This window comes from Camelus bactrianus, chromosome 32 (genome assembly GCF_048773025.1).
Source record: "Camelus bactrianus isolate YW-2024 breed Bactrian camel chromosome 32, ASM4877302v1, whole genome shotgun sequence".
Classification (NCBI taxonomy): Eukaryota; Metazoa; Chordata; class Mammalia; order Artiodactyla; family Camelidae; genus Camelus; species Camelus bactrianus.
The window spans coordinates 16,016,402-16,033,645 of NC_133570.1; the positions used below are offsets into that span (position 1 = coordinate 16,016,402).

The 17,244-nt window shown below is 42.0% G+C and overlaps 1 protein-coding gene across 17 annotated transcripts in view; it reads left to right on the forward strand.

Annotated features, from left to right (window-relative positions):
• Window positions 1-17,244, forward strand: part of LOC141575745 (ankyrin repeat domain-containing protein 26-like) — a 166,353-nt gene that overhangs the window by 5,673 nt on the left and 143,436 nt on the right. For 16 of the 17 annotated variants that reach the window (XM_074355873.1, XM_074355877.1, XM_074355874.1 and 13 more), the window contains exon 2: window positions 12,598-12,770. The gene's annotated coding sequence lies outside the window, so the exon portion shown is untranslated. Of the gene's footprint in view, window positions 1-3,185; window positions 3,646-12,597; window positions 12,771-17,244 lie in introns of those variants that run through there. The other variant, XM_074355889.1, reaches the window with a different exon arrangement.

Below are 17,244 nucleotides of genomic sequence, written 5' to 3' on the forward strand. Positions count from 1 at the left end.
ACTGGCTTCCTACTGCCAAGCCTTCAACAGGTGTTCTCTAATTCGTCATACTGCGGTCGGCTCAAAAGGCCATCCAGCCTGGGACTGTTCACTGCCTCGATTCCCCACCATCAGGCCAGGGTAACCCTCCTCTGTCACCACCTTCCAGGATGCACGCAGTGCAGGCACTTCCGTCTACACTCCCGCTCCTTCCCCAACACCTGGCGTCTCACCCGGCCCTGAGGATGGCTGACTCCAGACCCTGTCGGCCCCTCTCCTCCAGACAACTCCGTTAGTCTTGGTTCTCCAGTTAGACTGTTGGACTGTTGGAAGCACCCCTCTGTCAGGCTGTCTCCAACCTGTATGCAACCAAACACATACCACAATTTGGGAAATTGAATATTCAGTGATTAATGGCTGATTTATGATCCTTTGGCTTTGGATTTTTTCTTTCTTTCAAACTTTTAATTGCATTTTTTAAAGAACATTCCATAGAAGCCCTTGGACTGTGATGCTTGAATATGTGTTAGAGGCAAAGCCAAGTGAGAGGTTTCAGTCCTGATCCCGTTAAAGACGTGCCCATTCTCTCTCTGCTTTTGTTTTGGCCTCTTTTTAAAGCACCAACTTACTGTTGTTTCCCCCCGAAGTACCTTCCATGGAGAAGTGCTGGAGTCAATGATGGGGTAAATCTCCCTTCTGGGTGAGGAGTGTGTCACAAGTGGTCATCTCACCCCTGTTTGCCCTCTAGCTACACGTTTATATTGGTGCCTATTTTGAAGTGACTTTTATTACTTGCTGACGATTAAGGTTATTAGCCTAGAACCCTAGAAAATCTTTGGTTGGACAAAAATGTTTTGCCTGCTCAGTTTCTTTCTACTCTTCCAAGTGTCTGCCACCCCCTCCAGTGGTGCGTTTCTTTCAGGGTCCTGCCTACCCACCTGTCTGTTCTTTCAGACTTCCCTGCAGACACAGCGCCCCCAAACACAGCGAAGAGGAAGGGCCTTGGGGTGAGCTAGCAGCTGTCCCTTGTTTTCGGGGCGTATAGGAGATCTGTGTTGCTTTGGCTTTCTCCACAGAAGTTGAAATAGACCCAGAAAAGCTTTGCCAACTGCTGTAGGAGCAAAACCAAATCAACTTTGGTTTTTCCTTCTCAGTACAAATATTTTTCTACCAGTCGTGACTGGCTTTCATTCACAGACGGTTTACACAATTATTATTGTAATAATTCAGTAATTCCTCAGACAGGTACTCTTGGGGGAAAAAGAGGAAAACTGCTTAGAAATAAGATGTGGTAGAAGACATAATGTGGTACATAAAAATGAGAAATTTTACCATCCACAGCTCTGTGCCCCCCACAGTAGACCAAAGGGAAATGGCTGGATGGTGGGATGGCATCATTTTATTTTTTTAATGGAAATATATGGACTCAATGTTTTAGAAATGGAAAGATAATTATCAGGGAAACATATGTGGGATAAAAACTTAATTATTAGAAAAAATAGAATTTTAAACTTTATCAATCTAGCAAAGAAGCAATGAATAAAAATAAATGCAGTGACAATTAGTGTAATTAAGAGAAAACAGATATGATGGAAGTAAACCAAATATAGTCTTATCACAATAGAAGTGAATTTATTGAGATCACTTTTCAAATGACAGACTTAGATTGGTTAAAAAACCAAAAATCCAATTTTAAGCTATTTGTTGGGAACACAGCTAAAACCAAATGAAAACAACTAAAAACATTGAAGGTGAAGAAATGGACAAGGACATGCCAAGCATGAGCAAATAAAAGGAAAGCAGAAGTGGGGATATTAACATTAGCTTAAATGGAACCCGAGACCAAAATTATTAAATAAGAAAAAAAGATACTTTTATAGATAAAGAGTACAATTCACAAGGACACTATTACACACATATCCTTTGTACACTGGCCACCATAGCTATGGAAATTTTAAGGCAAAAAATAAAAAGAACTACAGGAAAATATGATTAATCTATAACCATATTAGGGGATTTTAATTTTTTTTCATAATTTGACAAAGTAAACAATGATATACGGTGGTAATAATATAGTGCTTTTCTACTCTGTAAACAGAAAATGCACATTTTTCTCTTGTGTCTACAGAACGTTTATTAAAAAGTTATTTCTGTAGCCATAGGCAAAAACTTGATACATTTGGGAGTGGAGGAAAGATATTTTACTCATCCCATATTTTGATCCTAGTGTGATAAAGTAAGAATGTGCAATGAATAAAACATTAAAAATTAAAATATAAATAGTTAAACTTAAGAAACTCTCTTTTAGATGATTCCTGGGTCAAATTGAAAATCAAATCCAAAATGACAAATTATTTGGAAATTAACAGAATACTTACATCTAAATTTATGGGGAATTAATATATTCAGAAATACTTTATAGCCTGTTACTTCAATACTGTATTTTAAAATTATGAAAATAAACTAAGTATTGCATCTAAGAAAAAAATAAAATTTCTATCAGCAGGCATTAAGGAGATCAACACACAACTGCATGTCTTGCCTTCTATTTTCTAATCTTACGGTTACCAGGGAAAGGAGGTGGGAAGGGATAAATTTGGGATTTGCAAATATTAACCATTATGTGTAAAAACATTGAAAAAATTTCATATGTATAGCACAGGCAACTACGTTCAATCTTACAATAACCTTTAAAGAAAATGAATACAAAAATGCATATATGTATGTATAAGTATGACTAGGACATTGTGCTGTACACCAGAAGTTGACACGTTGTAACTGACTACTTCAATTAAAAAAAGTCTGAGAATAGCTTCTTTAAAACACTGCAGCTCAGAAATAATTTGTTCGAATAGTTTTAAATACAAAAAGACAAGCATCTTTATGGAATCATACTGTCAAAGAAATTGTCACTTTTTTCTTATCTACATAAAAAATAAACACGTGGCAGCAAGTGTGTTAGGTCAACTGGCTGATTGTCTTTATGTGTAAAAACCAAACCGAACAAAAAACCCAACCGTCTGCTTCTACCGGAGGTGAGTGGAAACCTAACGGGCTCTGGTTCCCGCTGCAGGTGCAGCGGGGAGAGCGGACTAACCCAGGCGGGCGCTGGCTGTGGCGCGCACGCGCGCACGCGGGGCTGGGGGCGGGGCGGCGGCGGCGGGCTCGCGCCCGGGCTCTCCCGGCGCCGCGCCGGCGTTTGGGGCTTTCAGCAGATCGGGCGGCGGCGGCTGAGGCGCTGAGGCGCGGCGTGTGAGGTCCCAGACGCGTCTGCGGCTCCTCTGGGCTCCTGCCCGGAGCTGAGAAGGGAACGACGGCAGCCTTGAGACTGCCGAGCACACCCCCAGCTGCTTCCCACACCGCCCGCCCTTCCTTTCTAGCTGCGGGTGCTGGGCGGCCCCGAGCGGAGGCGGCCCGTCGGTGGAGCGGAGCCCCGCGCTCCAGCCTCGCTCCGCCGCAGCCCGCGGGGGCCCACAGAGCCCCGCGCCCGCCCTTCCTCTGGCCTCTGCGTCCGCCGGTCGGAGCGGCGTCGGTCCGGGAGGTCTCTGGGCGGCGGCGGCGGCGGCGGCGGCGGCGGCCGCTTGTCCGGCTCCACCGTGTCCGCGGGCGGAGGATCCGGGTCTCCGCGGAGGACGTCCGAGCTGGAGCTCGTGGGGGAGCAGAGCGGTGAGTGCGGCGCCCCTCTCCTGGCCCCCGGCTGCGGCCGCCCGGCTGCGCCGCGCGTGCGGCCCCGCCGTCCGCGGAGCCTCCCTGCTGGCCTCGCGCCCGCGCCCGCGCTCCGCCCCATCCCCGGCCCTTGTCCGTGCTCGCCGCCCCGTCTCAGCCCCCGGGTCCTCCGGGCGCCCCGGTGCGTCGGGCTGATGTGACCCTTCCGTCCCCGACGCCGCCCGCTCCCGTCGACCTGCCCTCCCGGTCCTCACCCCGCCCGTCCATCCCTTTCCTCCCTGTCTCCGGCGTCTCCCCGACCCCGGCGCCCTTCTTGGAGCCGCACCCTTGTTCCCGCTCCGCTTCCGGTGCGTCAGCTCTGCGAGGCCACCGGGAAGCCCCACTCGGGGGACCGGCCCCCTTCAACCTGGCGCGGGGAGGGTGGGATCCAGGCGTCGCTTTCCCCTGAGGCTGGGCCCGGACAAGTGCGGGCCTTACGGAAGGCGGGAAATGGGGTCCTGGGACATTCTCGGGTGGTTTTCCCCTGGGTAGGGGCTTGCTCTGGGTTCCAGGGGATATATTTTCGGAGGTGACTGGAGGACGGAGCGGTCGGGGAGTGAGGGAGTGGCGGCGGCAGTGGCGATTTGTGGCCCTTGGGTTAGGCTGCGGCTTGTTGGAAAACCTGGTTTTCTTGTCTTGACTTTCATCCCCGACAGTTCGTTTGGCAGTGTTGAAGGTTTTCCAGTCTCTGCCAGATACTGTATCGTGATGCTTTGACTTGGAATTTTTCACATGTCATCTCATTTTTCTCTTTCCAACATGAAGCTGTGTCTATGATTCTCCTCGCGGTGCAGACGGCAGGGATTACTGGGGAAATGGGAATTACTCCGTTTCTTGACTTTTCCAGTGATATAGTCAGGATTCCTGAGAGAAAAGGCAGAACGAACATCTTTGTTTTGTAGGATTTCCTTTGGAATTAGGGAGTATTAGAGAAGGAATTGATTTATCATTTATTTATCTAAATTAGATTTAAATGTTGTGCCATTTTGGCTAAATGATTCTTTTTGGTTAATATTTCATAGTATCTGATGAGTGAAGTTTTTATGCCGTTTATCTCTCAGGCTTCTGCTGTCGCTGTATTCTATATGAGGTCTAACATTCTAATTTCGTGATGGCTGTCTCTAAATATTTCTTGTGATAGTTGTGCTTTTATGCTGTATTAAGCAAACTTCACACTGTATAATTTAGAGATGATCATCCTCTGTTGTTTTTCTCACACTTTTCCTGTCTTTAAAGTTGAGACATTGAGGTATTAGTTCTTCCAGAGTCATCAGACACTGAGTTGCCTGCTAGGTGTTTTAGGTTAGGTTGTAAGACATTTATTTCTTTTGACTGGAAAGAAGGTAGCTAATAGAAATCCAGAGCTTTTATTACCACCTTGAACTAATTTATATGGCTTTAAAAGTAGGTTAATAGTAGTTGCAAAATCGCTTCCAGTTAGACCTGAGAAATCATTTTTCTCCATTCATACATAATTTTTCCTCCCTGCCTTTTAACCAAGTCTCCTCTTTGCCTATTTTTCCAGAAGTAAATATGAACTTGTTTTTTCAGTAACTTAGTAAGATTTATAAAGTGGATCCTTGTTCAGATATTTTATGACAACTTCAAGACATTGCCATACATAAGATACAGCCTTTTGGTCATTATTGTTAAGTATGGTTTGAAGTGCTTGTTGTGTCGTCTAGGGATGTTACTGCCTGCCTTATGTTGTGATGCAGAGCTGTTTAGTGTGCATGAAAAATCCATTAATCTCTGTCCTAGGAAGATTTTAGTATGAATACACGATTACTTAAGTATTTGCATGTTTCCTTTGAATGTCTTCAGTATTTATGTTCTAATTCACATTGCATAGTTTTATGGCTTTTCATTTCTTTAAGTCTTTACTAACTTCCCCCGCTTCCACTGTAATTCCTGAAACCATCTTAGTGGTTTTTTTTTTTTTAAGATTTGATTTTTTCAGAACGGTCTTAGATTTACAGAAAAATTAAGATCATGCAGAGGGTTCCCATGTATCTTCACCGTGTTCCCTTGTTATTACCATCTTACGTTAGTATGGTACTTTAAACTGATATTGATACATTACTAACTATAATATGGCCTATAGTTTATTCAGATTTCTTTAGTTTTTATCTTTTCTTATTTCACCATTCAGTTAGGTATACCACATTACGTTTAGTTGTTGTGTCTACTTAGATGCCTCTTAGATTTTTTTTTTTTTGGTAATGCATTTACATGCTTTTGAACTCTGGAGCTGTGAGGTTAATTATCTTTTGAGGCCACTCTATTGCTAAGTGATGCCATCCAGTAGCTTTGACAATGAAAGATCGATCTGTTTTCACAATGTCTGTAGCTTTCTTGTGCATGAGCAAAGGTCTGTTGTAGGATCCATGTCATCTTGATGTAACTCTTCGTGAATTTTTTTACTTTTAGGTTTTAGAATCTTATAATTTAACTTTCAGAGACTAACCTGTGGCAGAGCCTTTCTGTCTCCTTCATAGCATTTACCACATTTATATCTTTCTTTGTGTGTGTGTGTTTGTCTGTTTCCCATTGCAGAGTGCAAGTCTCTGGAATATTAAAAACTACTATTTATTTGTTCATTGTATCCCCAGTGCCTAGAATAGTGCCAGGCTTTTAGTAGCTACCCAGGAAAGTTGGTAAAGAATGATAGTTGAATCTAATAGTAACCAAAGCTAGTAGTCCTCTTGGTTATGATGAAGTCAACATTTTTTCCTTATGTAATTAAATGTTTAACAATAATACTTAGAGGGAGGATATAACTAAGTTTGTTTGTTTTTTAACAGAGGTACTGGGGATTGGACCCAAGACCTCGTGCATGCTAGGCAGGCGCTCACTCTACCCCTGAGCTATATCCTCCCCCAACAATAACATTTTGTATTATTTGATTGTAACAGGGATACTCCAGATGCTCAGAGGACAGGGAATCCAATAATTTTTTACCCCGTCAAAAAAATAGAATACAACTGACCAGAATCTTACACTTTTTTTTTGAGTTGAACAAAATTAGTTTTGTTTTGTTAAAGCTATTGTTAGATTATTTGCTTTTAGCATAGCACCTAAAGTATGTCAAATGATTGTTGAAGCTGTGTTCATGGAACAGATTTAAAGTTATATAGACCATTATATTTCAGTGATACACATGGCTTAATAGAGGAGTGTTGAAATTCCAAAAGAAAATGAGTCAATCAATCAATCAGCCCTTGGGGAACTGAATTCTATCCAAGGCAAAGTATGCTATTACACTCATTCACTAATCACTAGTAAAAAATTACAGAAGATTTCAAAATATTGAATCTGATCATTTTATTATTTTTCTGTTATTTCTGACTTTTTAAAATTGAAGTATAGCAGTTACAATGTGTCAGTTTCTGGTGTACAGCACAATGTTTTAGTTACGCATATACATACATATATTTGTTTTCATATTCTTCTTTGTTAAATGTTATTACAAGGTATTGAATATAGTTTCCTGTGCTATACAGAATTTTTTACATCTATTTTTATATATAGTGGCTAACATTTGCAAATCTCAAACTCCCAAATATATCCCTTCCCACCCCTTTTCCCCCAGTAACCATAGGTCTTTTTTTACTCTTTCTGTTTTGTAGATGAGTTCATTAGTGTACTCTTTTTTTCTTTTTATAGATTCCACATATGAGTGATATTCATAAGGCATTTTTCTTTCTCTTTCTGGGTTACTTTAATAGTCTCCAGGTACATCCATGTTGCAACAAATGGCATTTTATTTTTATGGCTGAGTAGTATTCCATTGTAAAAATGTACCACAATTTCTTCATCTAGTCATCTGTTGATGGATTATTAGGTTGTTTCTATGTCTTGGCTATTGTAAATAGTGCTGCTGTGAACATTGGAGTGCACGTATATTTTTGACTTAAGAGTTCTCTCTGGATATATGTCTAGGAGTGGGATTGCTGGAGCATATGCTAAGTCTATTTTTAGTTTTTTGAGGACTCTCCATACTGTTTTCCATAATGGCTGCATCAAAATACATTCCCACCAGCAGCATAGCACGGTTCCCTTTTCTCCTCTCTAGGATTTGTTGCTCATGGACTTTTTGATGAAGGCCATCCTGACTGGTGTGAGGTATAGTTTTGATGTGCATTTCTCCGATAATTAGTGATACTGAGCATTTTTTCATGTGCCTGTTGGCCAGTTACATGTCTTCAGTGGAGAATTGCTTGTTTAGGTTTTCTGCCCATTTTTGGATTGGGTTATAATTCTGTGTCCAACTACATTATCAAGTAAGAAATGGAATGGCTCAGAAATGTTGCCTTCAACGAACTCTTTTCAGGAAGTTACTTTAAGAGAGAACATATTTAACAAACCAATAGAATAAGCCACAAAATAGGAAGATGTAAGATTCAGGAAAAACTTATAATCCCAGAGAGTAGTGAAGAGAGAAGTTCCAAAAGGAAGAACACCAGGAGCAAGGTCTCAAGGGGGAAAAAAGGATCTTAATAGAGTAGATTAATGTGATGGAAAATGGGGGGAGAAAATCAAGACTATAATAATGTAAAAGTGTGCAGTGAAGGGAAGGAAATTTAAAAACTCTAGGGAAAAGAAAAAACTGGATAAAAAAGGAAGTGTAACCACTGTAGAAGCCAGCAGTGAAGCAGAAGCCATATCTTTCACCCTCTGAAGCTCGGTGCAGGATGCTAGGCAGGTGGGCCACTCGCCTAGACTGTCACTGATGTGCTAGCTGACTTGGTGGGCGTAGGGCAGCAACGGGGCCCATAGCTCCTCCAGTCTTCAGAGGATCTCCTCCTGGAGCTCTTTTGAATCCCGGGCCCAGTGCATGTGCAGTCAGCTTCTCCTGCGTGACATCCCATGATGTCAGCATTGGAAGTGGTAACAGAAGCATGGGTTCTGCTTCACCCTCACCTCTCCGTGTTCTGGTGCACAGGCAGCTTTCTCCTCTGGCTGTCTAGAGTGACTTAGGCTTCGCACTGACACAGAGGCCGTGGCTACTCCACCAGCTCCCACAGTTGCGCAGGATCTGTCTCCTCGTGGTTCTGCTTTTCTCATTGAATCACACCCTAAAGTCATGTCAGAAAGGACGTGGGAACAGTATGGGGTTCTTATGCCAAAGGCCATTCAGTTTTCTTGGCAGGAACACATATATACTTTTTGTATCAAAATTCATGAAATTTATTCCAAAGAGTTTCTAAGATGCTCCCTTAAAGACTACTCATTAAACCTATCATTTTTGTTTGTTTTCTTCTTAAAGTATGTATATTCATTGTGGAAAACTTGGCAGAGCCAGGTAATTATCCAGATACCAATAACATTTTGGTGAGCACCCTTCAAGCCTTTCTTCAATGTATGTTGTCTATAATGTATATATACACATAAGCACACTTTATTTTTTTACAAAAATGGAATCACATTTAAATTGTTTTGTAAAAGACTCCTCCAAAGAGCAAGCACATCAAGAATATTTATGTCTAGATAATTAAATAGCCCTAATTCAAGAACATACTTTTTAATTACTTCACAGTGTTCTTTTACTTAGGTGTACCATAACTTATTTAACCCCATTTCTTATTGTTGCTCTCAGACAAATTTCAGTTTTTCTTAATTAATTAAAAAAAAACCCCAACTCTGAGAAGAACATTTTTTAATTAATCCTTTCAACCAGTTTTGTTGAGTAGCTTCTCTGTTCCTGGCAGGTCATAGTGTCGTCTCTGTGCAAATTCTAAATTCTAAACATAGCTAAACTTTTGTGTGGTTAAGTTTTCCATGTGTGTTGTGACAAGGAAAGCATAAACAAAGAGGTTGCATCAATTTAAAATCTACCTAGATTGAATTGTATAAAAGGAATAGGATTTTGTAAACCTTTCTAGAAGTCTCTTTGGAATGCAGCATTATCAGCCATCTTTGGGAGTCCCTCTTATATTTGCCTTCGTCTAGAATATGCCTGGATTTACCAATCCATCTTATGAAGTAAAACTTCAAGTCCAACTTCTGTTCTCATCAGAGTGCCCCCCAAATCGCCTCTAGACCCTCTGCGGCCCACTGTACACGGAAACAAAGCAGAACTTCAGTCCCTCCTCCAGACCTGCTGGATCCGCATCTGCATTTCACTGATTCTCATGCACACAACACAGAGCTTGAGAAGCGCTGATTTAGCCCCTGACACAGCCCACGCTGGACCTTGAACAACAGCGGTGAGGAGGCCAGGCCAGCAGTAACAGCTGTGTCAGGGACAGGGTCTGTACCAAGGTCCTGTGCCCACTCCTGCTCTTTGACTTTACCCGAGCCCTGCCTACACAGGAAGGCGGCCACTAAAATAGGTGCGTGCAGGAGACAGGAGGACACAGGGACCCCTGCAGGCTGCTCAGCAGGGTGAGGAAGGGTGGCACAGGAAAGGAAGGAAGGCAGTTCCTGGACGCCAAAACCACAGCGTGTCTAGGTGCTGCTTCCCCCCCATTTAGTCCGTAGCTCTGCCACTGAGACGACTCTTTGCTGACCTCTTTCCCTTTTGCATTTTGCCCCGTATCAAAATGTCACCTTCTAAACCTTTTCTCCATGAAAATTAGAAATGTTACGTTGTCAGGGACTGAATGTGCCTGGTTTCTGACAGTTTTTGGCAGTTCCCGGCTTTTATGGTGTAGTCCTGGTGGAACCTGAGTCATCTAAAGATGGTGACAGTGCCAAGGAGCTGAAAAGGAGCTGCACACAAGCCAGACTGCAGGAGCTGGGGCCAGCCACTGCCGGGCACCCTGGGCCACTGGCCCTCCTGGGGACAGGAGAGCCACGCTTGTCCTAACAGGATTGATACAAATTGCTCCAAGCCTTGCAGTGCTGATGAATTCTTCCTGTAGCAGATGTGCTTAGAGACAGCCCAGAGTACGGAGTGTCTTCCCCCATAGTTGTTTCTCAGAGATCCAAGGGGCGACACCTGACTTCCACGTGTGCCAGAATTCTTTTCTCCCTTTTCTTTTTAAAGCTGAGAAACCACATTTTCTTGGATATAGACCTTACTTTTGTTTCAAGGAAAAAAGTGGTTTTTGTGCCTATTCATATACATTAAACAACTACCTGTGTGTGTGAGTGAGCGTGTACGCACACTCACCTTTTCTCTAAAATTCTTACTCATAGTCTGGAGGACAATGACTGATTTTTTTCCACCTCACATAACTGCTATGAATTTCTCCACTCAAGGATGGGCCTGTTTGTACACACTGGGCACCGCTGGTGGAGCGTTAATGTGAACAGCCCCAGAAGCTCCGTGGGCCAGGGCGCCGTGTGTTCTCCTCAGGGAGCAGGGATGCTGGGGCCAGAGCCAGGTTGGGCTGACCACACTCGGCCTGCCCCGGGTTTGAGATGTTTGCCAGGGCAGCAAGGAGCACCATTATGATGGGCTGGGAGGGATGGAGCTACCAAATTCCAGCTCAATTTAGATCCTTCCCTCTGCTGGGCTCTGGGGCGTGCCCAGTGCAGATTGCTAAACTCCAGAGTTGGGGGAAATTTCAGAGGAGGTTGGAGGCCACGTCCCTTAGTGCCTGCAAATTTCCTCGGGAGCCCACAGTCCCTGGGCACAGGCTGCCGAGATGCCGGGCCCCTGGATGGTGACCTCTGCCCCACCTCTTCTGCTTATGGAGCTCAGAGCTGGCCGCCACCCTCGGGTAGGAGCACATGGGGTTGGGGGCACAGGAGGTGATCCCTAGCCAGACCCTGGCCAGGAGGTTTGATCGTCTGTCTCTTGATCTCGGTGTCCCATGGGACAGTTACTTTCTCCACCCAGGAGGTTGCTGAAAGGTCTCTGCCCATAACTGCTTTCTAAAGACGGTTGTTATACTTTTAGTCCATGTTGCCTCTGCATTTTTCTCAACTTCTTCCTCCCGAATAATGTGCCTTTTTCTTTGGAAGACTTTTTTCCCCCCTAAACGAGATATCCCGACTTTGGCATTGGCAAGGTGCGGCCGAGGTGACTGAAGCATGGGTTCAGGTACAGACTTTGTAGGAAGGTAACTCGCGAGACACCCAAGTAATAGAAAGCCCCTGCACCCCCCCGGCCCCCCACCTCCGCAAAGGCTTTTGCTCTTGAGCCCTGACCCCTAGCTCTGGCAGAGAAAGTGCTGTTTTAGCAGTTCTTATGCTCCGTGCCTGGTAAAGTCACCAAGGATAGTTGAATTTCAGATGGTATACTTTAATCAGTGGTGTTGGTTAAATGGTGTTTTCTTGAGTAGATGCCAAAGCATGAAGATTTGAATAAGAAACAGGCAAAATGTGTGTGCGCGTTTAAGCCAAGAAAAAAAAAGTCACACTGGGATGAGATCTTCTGTAAAGGAGTTTAGAGGCTTAATATTTGGCAGTAACTTCTGCGTGTCCCAGGGTAAGCTGTCCTGTGCTGTTTGTAGTTTATAAAACGGAAATTATAACACAGGCCATCCTCTAGTGGTGCGTGAATTACTACATTAAAATTGATTATGAGAACGTACAGCATGATAAATACAACTAACACAGCTGTATGTCATATATAAAAGTTAAGAGTAAATCCTTAGAGTTTTGATCATAAGGAAAAACTACTTTTTCTATTTCTTTGATTTTGTATCTAAATGAGATTATGGATATTCGTTAAACTTAGGATAATCATGATATTATGTAAGTCATATCCTTCTCTGTACACTTTAAACTTACATGGTGCTGTATGTCAATTACATCAATAAAGCTGGATAAAAATTGATTATGGGTGTTACTGTCATAATAGCGTGTCAGTGCCGTTGCTAAGTGGAGCAGTGGGGCAACAGTAATTGGAATGGTTGCAGTTGGCACAGCACAGGGAGACTGTCCCACTATCTATGAAAGCTGAGGATCTTGAAAGAACAGAGATGTGTGGCTAAGAAACTTTGTTTTCCCCTCCTTTAGGCCCAAGTTTCTGGTGACAGCCCCAGGGATCGTCAGGCCTGGAAGAAATGTGACTATTGGGGTGGAGCTTCTGGAACACAGCCCCTCACAGGTCACTGTGAAGGTGGAGCTGGTCAAGATGTCAGCCAGCCTCACCGTCTCTGTGCTGGAAGCAGAAGGAGTCTTTGAAAAAGGTAAGATAAACAGCAGTCTGGCCGTTCTGCAGTAGTAACTGGAGTATGTTGATAAAGCTGTGTGCTAGGAGAGTTAATGGAGAAGCCCTGCATTTTCAGTAGCTTACATGATACACTTTTTTTTTCATATGAGAAGGGCTTTATTTATCTACCTCAGAATTCTTAAAAGAGAAAGTTGGTAAACAGTAACATCTTGATTAATTGCGCTCTTCATTTTTTCTAGTTTATTTTTCTTTTCCTGCATTTTTAAGAGATGGCACCTTAGAACCAAAAAACTTACTTCCTTAACTAAAAAAAAATTCTTCACACGGTAAACATCAACCACTTAAGTTACTTTGAAAGAACTTTGGACAAGCAAACAGAACCCACTTACTTCCCACTTCATAATACACTTCTAATCCTCACGCATGTGAGTCCAAAATGGTGTTCCTGAGATGCTCTTCCAGGTGGAGATGCTGAGACCCAGGTTTCTTCCATTTTGTGGCTCCATCATCATTAATACATGGTTTCCAAGTCTGCAGTGGAAGAGCATGGGATTTCTCCCCTGGGAGTTTTTAATAGGGCAGGCCTGGATGTGGTCATATCACTCCTTTTCTGATGGCCACATTTAGCTGCACAGGAGGCTGGGAACATGGACCAGTGTGTGCCCAGAAGAGGAGATGGGTGTCGTTATCAGTCTGACACAAAACCATATTTATGTGTGGTTTATACAAACCATGTATAACCATATTTCTTTATTGAGTGCAGAGGATTTTACTAAGTAGTCCTGTGGGAAGGAAAAGATGAGCTGTAGTTAAAAATCTAGTTTTATGGAATTTATTTTTAGTTTTTTAAGTAGCAGGAAAAAGGACAGATAACGTAAAAGTGGGAACCATTTGTAAAAGAACCCACATCTCCTGTTTTAAGTTTTTTTCTAACCAGGCCCAGGATTAAATTGGGTCAAGGAATACCTTCTTTTTCAATACTAAGGGAAAACTAATTTGAGGAGGGGACGATAAACAGTTAAATATGTAAACATTTTCTTGTAATTAGTCATTATAGTAGCTATAATTTTTATCTTAAAATGACAAGTTTCACTTTTCCTCTAGCTTGTGACATCTTTTCTTTTCATCAGGATTGATGTTCTCAAGATACGTGTGTTACGTATCTTATCATTATCATAAGATTCATTATCATACTGTGTATAATGTAAAATGCCATAATTTAAAGCGTATATTCTGATCTAAAATTTAAAATATGATACCCTTGTAGTTACTGTTTATCAACAGGAAAATGGTTGGAGCCAGGTTTTTAAATGTCTGTTTGCTGCAGGTTCTGATTTTTCTGAGAGTTCTTTTCCATGAGATGAGCGTGAACAGTTGGCTCATGACCAACAGGATCATGGTAGGCATCAGGAATGGGTTTAGGTGTATGGTTTTCGTGAAAGTTTGAAGCATAGCAATGTGGTTATTCCTCTAACTGCTTTACTTAGGTCAAGAAAGGAAAGCCTGTACTTGTATCATTTCTGTTGAAATGCTCATGGAGTCATAATTTCAGACATTTGAGCAATTAATGCTTCCTGTAGATTTAGGATGCAAACTGTTACATATCAGTATGCTCAAAAGAAGTTGCCCTCCAGAGATTACTCCCCAGTGATCAGCACAGCCAAAAGCGCACAGGTGCGTCGCTCTTGAGTAGTCTCCCAACCCTGTTATATTTTATAGACCTAATTGTTGCTAAGATATTATAGAAGGACTTAAATGTTGATCAAAAGAGAAGTGTAGAATGGTTTTGGTAGTGAAAAGAAAAAAAATCTGTGAAGGCAGAAATCATTGGATCCAGCAAAAATGAGATGGGTTAGAGGATGATCTTTTCTTCTTGGGACACACATGGGTGACACTGGCATATAGTCCATGCTCCCTTGCTTATACCTGGAGTTATGAAACATTTTCAGTTCCTTTGCTATAATTCTGTCTTTTTCTCTGTTTATGCCCCAAATCAAGTGAGTGATGCTTTAACTGCTGTTTGTTTGTTTAAAAAGTGAGTCACAAACTTCAGGTCCTTTTCTTTGGCTACTCTTGACAACTAATACTATGGTGGACAACTACTGAGTTAAAAGGCAGATAGAGGGCCGAAAACAAGGAAGGTCAGTCAGTGAGATGGGAAAGAGTGGATGGCAAAGTCCAGGAAAAGGAGATCTCCAGCATCAGACTCTGAATGTCAGGTATCAGAAAAACAAACATCCATCAACCAATCAACCCTTCTCCGCATGCAGAGTGGATTTAGGGTAAAGTTTAAATTCATCTGCCTTTAAGCTTGAACTCCAATATTTTTATATATGTTATTGAACACTGGGACTTACCTGATTCTCTTTTGCCTCTGCACCCTCTCGCTGCTTCGTGCCTTTTGCTAGGAATGCCTGCCTTTCTCAGAGCCTGTATATCTTGATGGTATTCCTGTGTGTGACTAGACCTAAAACTTCCGATTTTGGTTTTTACTCTGATGTTGTCTTGAGACCTCTCCAGATATAAATTTTGCCACTAAAAAGCCATGTGACCTTGGGTAAATCCCTTGGTTTCTTTGTTACCTCCCCCAAAAGTACAAAATATAGAATCAGGGAGTTTTATTAATTTTCTTTCTTGGAAGTTTTGACTTCTAAGACAATATGTATGTCCATAGTGGGTTGCCTTCTCCCCACACCTCACCCCAAATTATCAACCATTTAATTTATCATTTAGGCTTCCCTTCTAATTTTGCCTTTTAACTAACTAGTTTATCTTTTCATGTTTCATTGGTGATACGCTGTTTCATTCAGGAAGATAATTCAGCTTTTCAATAAATGTGTTTAAGACTTCCAGTTAAAGAAGTGGCATTTTGCTGGCATTTGACTCTGCTCTCTGCCACAGTATATGAAAATGAGAGTGAGTGTGAGTTTACAGTGTTTATGTTCAGACCCCCAGCTGCCTTCCCTCACCTCACTTTCAGGATGCTGGCCGGAGTTGAAGTGTCTCCTCTGAGGACTCTGACCAGCTCAAGGGAAAGGACCTAAAGATTCTGACACTGTTTGCCGGAGGGGATGTCCAAAGAGAGTGTCCCAGTCTGATCACCTGACAGTGGACTCTAGTCAGAAAGCCCTACTTGTGAGTCTAGAATCCTCTTCAGCTTATTTGTGTCCTATTTTTTTCTCTCATAATTAAAAAAAATTGTTACAGCCTTATTAAAGCATAATTGACATATAATACACTGCACGTATTTAAAGTGAAAAACTTGAGTTTTGATGTATGTATGCTGCAGTGAAACTCACCATAATCACGTTCATGAACACAGCCATCTCCCTAGAAATTTCCTTGTGCCTTTCTGTAATCCTCTTCCCTCCCTTCTCTCCCATCTCCTTCCCTCAAGCAACCACTAATCTGCTTCCTGTCATTATAAAGTAATTTGAACTTCCTAGAGTTTTAGGTACATAGAATCATAAGTTATGAGTTCTCTTTTTGTCCAGCTTTCATTCAGCATAATTATTTGAAATTTATGCTGCATAAATTTAATAGATCAGTTCTTGTTATTGCTTATCAGTGTATCATTGCATGAATATACCACAGTCTGTTTATCCATTTGCCCATTGATGGACATCTTGGTGTCCAATAGCATATAGTGTCTGCTCAGATATTTTGTTCAATTTTCATTAGGCTGTTGATTATTAAATTGTAGTTTCTTTATATACTCTACATAAAAAGTACTTTGGGAAGCGTTTGTGTTGGGGGTGAGGGGAAAGAATGATACATATATATATATATATATATATATATATATATATATATATCTCAAATCTTTCAACAAAAACTTAAAGCAAGTAGGAGCACTGCAAATAATATTGTAAAAATAGGTACTAAAATGAGAGGCCCCTGTTTCTCATTGCCTCTGAATGGAAAGTGTGGTAAGGGGACTAAAAAGACTGCTATTTTTTTTAAAGCCTTATGGATTTGTATCTGCAAACTGTTTACTTTTATAAGTTTGACTAAACTAAAAATGAATGCATATATGGAGTAAGTTTGTGTGTATGCATAAGCCAGATACATCCCCTGTCATTCAGTTCTTGTGTCTGTGTGCAGTCTTGTCTGTGTACAACTTAGATGCAGTATTCAGTAGTACTTTGGATAAAAGAATCCATTTTTACAAAAGCAAAAGTGAGCAATGTGGACTTGATTAAAAACTTGTTTACGGAAGACAGTCCTCTTAAGTCCACTTATGGTCCTCAATTTCTCCCACACGTCTTCCTCCACTTTGCAAGTTCAAATTTTTCACTTCTTTATTACATAGAACAGTTGGTTGCCATCTTTGGTTTCTTGAGTTTCCCCTGGGATGTCCTTTGCTATCACACCACCACCACCACTACTCCACACACACACCCCAAGCAGCTCATAAGAATATATGAAGATTTTTTTTCTCCAAAGAATTGCATACAGCCCTGTCCCTCATAGGAGTCTGGTATGTGATT